Here is a 7,025-nt window from a genome sequence, read left to right as displayed (position 1 = left end):
TTTTGATATACTTTATGAAATTTGCTTTCTAGTGCTCTTTCCAAAACAGATGCTGCTAAGGGTTTGACTCTTTATAATGTCAACCAATCAGTTTCGATACAGGGTTATATCAGGGTCATGCTGACCTGAATCCCATTACCATAAGAAATTATTTTCCCAGTGCAGACAGAGTCTAAATGACCTTTACAAATTATCAAGCTGGGATAAATACGTATCTGCAGAAATATTATTATCCTTTGTTCTTGTTCAAGTTACAACGGGCTTTCAAATGAGTGGTCTAACTGAACGTGCACACTATAGCGAAGAGCATGTAGCCATGCGAGAAGTTCCCAAGTTATTTGACGCATTTGGTGCAGGTGATAAAAATATGGCTCCAAATTTACTTCATCATGTGAAACAGAAGATACTATAAGAGACTTCTTTAAAAGCAAACAAATGTATTGACTGTGGAAGAAAGAGACTGGCAATTTGGAAGCTGAATGCTGACTTACAGATGGAAAGACCTATTAGATCATTCGTTTCCTCTCTTTGCCAAGACAGGAATGGTTCCTAAAGAACATTTCCTACTCTTCTGCCTAGTCTAATTTTAATAACGTAAGTCCTGGAGTTTCTATCACTTTCTTTAAGATTCTCTTCCACACAAACACAGCTTAAGCTCAGGAAATACTCCTTTTTAAGAACAGCGTGGAGAACTTTTTTGATTGCCTTGTAAAGCAAGCACAAGAGGTTGGCATATACAGACAGGGGGTATTAAGCCACAACACTGGATTGAGACGGGGCGTTCAGTGCTGGGAGGGATGTGGGTAGCTCAAGAAAGAGCTGTCAGTGGGCTGATCATTGATCAACGTGCTAGCTGTAACAGGCACGCGTGTGATGCCTACGCAACCACTCCTTGGCATTCATCTGCCTGTAACCACGGCCTATCTGGGTACATCAGCTAGACTCATAAAGCAGGATTCATTGTTCTATTTTAGGTGCTTTGGGATGGGATGAATCACGCCTTGAAAGCGTCTGTTTCTCACTGCTGACTTTGGAGCGAATCGGTAAGCAGGGTCAGATGTAGAGAATCACGGTGTGTACGCCTAGAGGTGTGTTACGGAGCTGAGGCTCAACTCGGCTGCCCCCTGGGAGCTTGGGTGCTGCCTTCATGTAGGCAGCCAACTGTGTGTACCTCAACTGAGGCGTGTTTATATGGGAGATGAATGCCACCCCTACAATTAAAAGTGGGATGAATCTCATTCTCTGTGATCATGTTTGCATAACCACCCTCTGCGTGCTTGCCTTCCTTATTCCTCTCCTGTCTTGCTTTAGCTTTGTGAAAGCCAGAAGAGGCTGAGCCCAATGGTCTTGCTGGGAGCAAGAATAAAGTGACCTTCCACAAAGTTCTGGTTCTTTTCCTCCACCCCCGTGAACCCCAAGTCTCATTCTAAACCATGAAAGGGAAAGATTAACAAACCCTTTGCCAGCTCTGCTCTCCCTGACTTCATGGACTGCTGTGTTAGAACTGAATGAGATTTGACTTTGTATTACAAAAGAGAAGGAGTTGCAAAAACCACGAAGACCAAAAGAGCTGTCGACAACACTCCTGTGAGATCTGTGGATAGCATCGATGCCCGGCTTGGAACAGCACGATGGAAAAGAGCATCTCTGGTGGTTGCCCTGAGATGCAGGGGGATTTGCAGGCCATGTGTCAGAGGAGTGGCTGCCGTCACTTACTGCTTTGGAGACTTGTCTTCTAGCAGCACATCACCGAGTGTGGAATTGAGCTCACCGAGAGTTTGTGAACTTCTCCAGGAAGCTGCAAAACGTCTGTCTGTACTGCAGCAGTCTCTCCTCCACCATGTATGTCCCCTTACTGGATGCCTGTGTTTAGCAGGTGCTAGATCAAGCCAGCCAGCCACGTTTGGCCCAGGCAGGCACTCCAGGAAGGTAAGGCTGTGACACTGAAGTGTAGAAAAAAGAAGAGAGAAGCTGTGACTTCCCTGCCTGAAGTCTTCTTAGTTTATTCTTCTACTTAGAATACAGCCTGCCTAGAAAAGCTTGGGACTTTACCTTTACATAATAAATTACATAATTTATTTATTTATTTTTAATTAACTAAGCTTCTTAACAGTTTGCTTGAACACATTTATTTAAACAATACATTTCTTTAGATCTTTACCTGACACATACCTACAAAAACTCTCTAGCAGAAGAGCGGGTTAAATCCCATTCAGAGAGCAGCAACAGCATGCAGACATATCGCTGTCAAAAGGATGCTGATTTACATAGCGTGATCAGTAGATCTGCTCTGACAGATTACGTATTTTGTATCTTTATTAACTGTGCATCATTTTCACATTCTGTTCCAGTCAGCTTGTGACAGATAACTATTTTTTAAAATCAGATCTCAAGGAAAAGAAACGTCAATGTGGAAAAATAAATACATTACTCAAGCTTCTTGAAAGTATTGAGCTAAACGATACATCAACTTAAATTGGTGAAATCATGGCGGGGAGCTTTAAATAGAAATGTTTTTGAAGTAGAAATATCACAAAGCATTAGACATTTTATAAATCTGAGTTAAATTAGTATTAGAAAAATTATTACTGTTATGTTTTCATTACATATGGAGCTGAATCTGTCTTCCTTTGAAGTCACCAGGAATATTAACATCAATTTAATTAACTTGAAGCAAGATTTAGCCCAGAAGGAGTTATTTTACCATGAATAAAGGAGAAAATGAAGTCTGAATCTCAGCTTTTCCAGTAAGGCACTCAGCTCAGATCCACAGAGATACTGCGATACCTATCTCCCACTAGACAGGAAATAGGCAAGTAAATATATTTAAGAGCCTGGATCTCATTATCCCTGATTCATACTGAACGCAAAAATATTCACCATTTCCCAAGACAGGTGAATAGTAGGTATAGCAATGGGAGAAAACAGCAATATAAAAAGAGTATTATAAAAAAGGGTAGCTCAACCTCTGAGGGCTGGATTTGGTTTTTCGAGGTTCATTGAGAACTATGGGAACTTACTGCCACTATTTAATAGCTATGTGCTATCAACATAACTACGTGTTAGCTGTAAACATACCCTCAGAGGATGGTGTTTGGTTCTGGACTTTGTGCGGTGCTTCCAACAACCACCTCCTCCGATGAGACACAGACTAGCTGGCTGGGATCACTCTGCAGGACAGGGTCCGCAAAGGTGCCACCAGCCAAAACACCTGATTTAAACCATGGGTGACATTCTGATCTTAGTTATACCAAAGTTAATCAGAGGCACAGTGGTGCTAATAGGATCAGAATCTAGCTCAGTATCCCTGTAAAGACTGCGGTCGCTCACTGGACTGTCTCAGATTACTAGCAGATTACTCGGGGTCTCGAAGAAAAACTATAGCATTGCCAGGACCGTTTTCAATTGCCAGCCTTTACTTTGGCCATTACATAGATCTACGCATGCCAAGGTGTCACAGAAATATTATTGAAATGTTTTACCAGTTTCCAGAAAATTTCACTAAGTGAATGAAAGGAATACCCCTGGACCCAACTGGATCATCTTTTTCAAAAATGAGATTGTGCCAAAGAAAAGCTCATTGTCTCTTTCATTTACACTTTGTCTGTGCCTGGAACTTGATTTGAACAAGATATTATTTAAATTCTGTAATCACAGCATAGCTCTATTTTTTTTTCATTTGTATATTTCAAAAGTCTTCCATTATTCAGAAAGTTTTTTAAAGATAAACTCTGAAATGTAATCTGTCTCAATTTACTTTCCTCATGTATGGTGTTCAGGGAGGCGATTCTGTTCACACACAAGTTTCTGGCCCACCTTATTCCCTCCCACTCAAACCCACTAAATGAACCACGGTAGGGAATTTTCCCTGAGATCCTCAAATGTTATCTCAACGGAGCCTGAGGTTCGAACTCAATTGCTACAGAATAAACCTTGTAGGGTGTCCAAGCCCTGCAGATTTCAAGGAACACAAACTTAGAGAGTCAAGAAAAGGCCACAGCAAACTCTTCAGAGGTTCTCTGTCGCCTTGGTGGGCCTCACCTTGAATTCACTGAAGCTGTATTACAAAGATTCTTTGTAGTCAGGGATCTTGGATTCTCATTTGCTTTAAATGAACACTGTAACTCCATAGCTACTAAGGCTTTTTACTGATTTGCTTCAAACTTTCCAGAAAAATTCTACCACAGGACGTAGAGATGTTATGTGACAAGAAACAGGAGATGCGTTATCTTGGTGAACTAAAGTTGCTACAATTTGGGGAAAAAGAAGACCTTAACACCAGACGAAGCAGGAACAATTCTTGATGAAACCAGTTGTGAGTACATCATGCTTCACTACATCACTACCATGTGTCAGTGAACCTGTGGCTGTTGCCATTTTTATATTTGAGTATCTTGGATAATCAACTAGAAATAGCCATAAGTCTATCAGACAAAGTCCTCTGTCCTTTCAGAGCTAGCTCAAAACATCACCATGGCTCTGCTGGAAATATTTTTCAAGACCTCAGTGTTTGTGGGACATCACAGAATGACAGAAAGGTGGTGGTTGGAAGTCCACAATATATATAAATGTCACGTGGTCCAGCCCCTGCTCCAGCAGGGACACCCCGAGCAGGGTGCCCAGGCCCACGTCCAGGTGGCTTCTGAAGATCTCCAAGGAGGAGACCCCACAGCCTGGGGCAGCCTGTGAGAGGGCTCCAGCACCCACCCGGCACAGAAGTGCTGCCTGGTGGTCAGGGGAGCCTCCTGTGCTCCAGGTTGTGCCCGTTGCCTCCTGTCCTGTCCTGGGCAGCACAGAAAAGAGCCTGGCTCCATGTTCCTTGCAGGTATAGACACTGACGAGATCCCCCGGAGACTTTTCTTCTCCAGGCTGACCAGTGCCAGGTCTCTCAGACTTTTCTCATAGGAGAGATGCTTCAGTCCCGTAACCATTTTGGTAGCTGTGTTCTACGGGGCAGTATCTCCAGGTCTGTCTTGTACTGGTAAGCCCAGAACTGGACCCACTCCTCCAGGTGTGGCCTCACCGCTGCTGGGTGGAGGGGAAGGATCACCTCCCTTGACCTGCTGGCGATATTTTGCCTCATGCAGCCAAGAACTACATTTGTGTTCTTTGCAGCAAGGGCACATTGCTGGATCACGTCCAGCTTGGTGTCCACCAGGGCCCCCAGCTCCTTTTCTGCCAAGCTGCTTTCCACCTGGGTGCCCCCAGCAAGTCCTGGGAGTGGGAGAGTCTGCTGGAGAGCAGACACGTGCTGTAAGAGATAATGAAATAAAAAGAAAAAAAGAAGAAAGCAAAGCAAAGAAAATACAATCTTCCACGTGAGTAGTCCATGATCTCAAGATCTCTGCTTAGCTAGCAGAACACACATCCTCCTTAGTGAAACATTTTCAGAGCATTTCAGTCAATCCAGCTGCAACATAGTGCTGTTGTTTTTTGTTGTTGTTGTTTGTTTGTTTTAATGATATTTTAAGCACCATTTGGAATGTAGATGAAGTGGCTGTGCTAAAAAAAATAGCTTTATCAGTAAAATACTTCCAGAAGACAGTAAACCAGCTAAGTGGCCTTATTTTAAAGCAAAACAAAAATATCTTATACAGACTCTGCAATTTTGTGGAGCTGCTGGGATTGTTTTTTAATGTAATCTGTTTCTTATAACTACTATGGGTAAAAAGCTGCCACTATATATGAAAGAATAATCCTGCAGCCACTTTAAGAAAGTGTCTGGTCAGAGTTCCTAGTGAGGCAGGCAGTGTGGATTCTTAAAGATGGCCTGGGCATTGGTGTCAGCAATCAGTAAGGTAAAAGCATGAAAAAACATGTTTTCACTGCAAGCAGAGACAGAGACCAAAAATGTAGGAGTCTTGCATAAAAAGGGATCTTCTAACCTCTGTATTTAGCTTTTTCGCCTATTTTTTTAATTTAAATTTTTACCTATTCGAGTCATCACTGCTGGTTTGTCCTTGATGAAGATAAAATATTTTGATTTTGAACGCAGTCTTCATGAAATAAGCTACAAAAAGCAAGTAGCTGTGAATGAGACTACAGCATGATTAGTTTACATAAATTTGGGAGTTCTTTAGTGGTACTCACCATCCCCACTAAATACACCCGGGAAAAGGACATTAAGAAAATTCTTGCAGCAGTGATCCAACAAGAGGTCACCTTTTGCCAGGTGGAATTGTAACAATAGATAAATTGTAAATCAGCCAAAGATGCAGAATGTGTATAGTTACCTTAAACCTTTAACTGTAGTTATGACACCAATCACTTGAAACCCTTCTTTGCATAATGTGAAATAATTCACATTATTTTGTCACGAAAATCACAAAAGTCTAGAGTTGCAACAAAGCAGAAGGGAGTTGGCAGCAAACCCAGAACCCCATAAAGACGCTGAGGATGGGATCCAGTTGCCTGTAAGCCTCTAACACCACTTTTGATGGTCTCAGGACTATTTAGGGACAGTCTGTGTGCTGCCAACTGCCACTCGGGGTGGCACTGCTCTTCTGTAAGCTTTGTGCCCTACCTGCCAGCCCCCCTTGGCTGTCCCAGGCATCCTAGGGCATTTCTAATAGCAATGGTTGCTTATCTCCGAGTACGGGATCTCACCCTGAACATTTATTTTCAGCAATACATTTTGGCTGCATGTTGAGGGAAGAGTCCTCACATATGGGTGGCTGGGAAGGCCAAGAAAGAAATCAATACGTGATTGTAGCTAGGAAATCCAACCCGGTAAAATGAACACTAATCAGCTGTCCTTGCTTCTAGAATAGATATATATATTTAATTTCACCTTCCTTCATCTTCCTGTAATTACTAACAGAACAGAACAGGATTTCTTTTTTCTCCTTTCATTTCACAGCCACTTAGGGCCTTGTATCCCTGAAAGGCGCTGTCCATCAGAGATTGCAATCTGCCTTGCGCAGTTCTCGGATATATTTAAATCTTCTTTTACCCTTCAAAGGCTAGTTGAAAGAAGTGTTAGGTCATTATTTCAGGCTGTAGCTTAATACTTAGGTTTAACAGCA

The sequence above is a fragment of the Anser brachyrhynchus genome (assembly GCF_964034855.1).
Source record: "Anser brachyrhynchus genome assembly, chromosome: 3".
NCBI classification, from domain to species: domain Eukaryota; kingdom Metazoa; phylum Chordata; class Aves; order Anseriformes; family Anatidae; genus Anser; species Anser brachyrhynchus.
The sequence above is the reverse complement of the archived record's forward strand: the minus strand, read 5'-3'. Positions refer to the sequence as shown.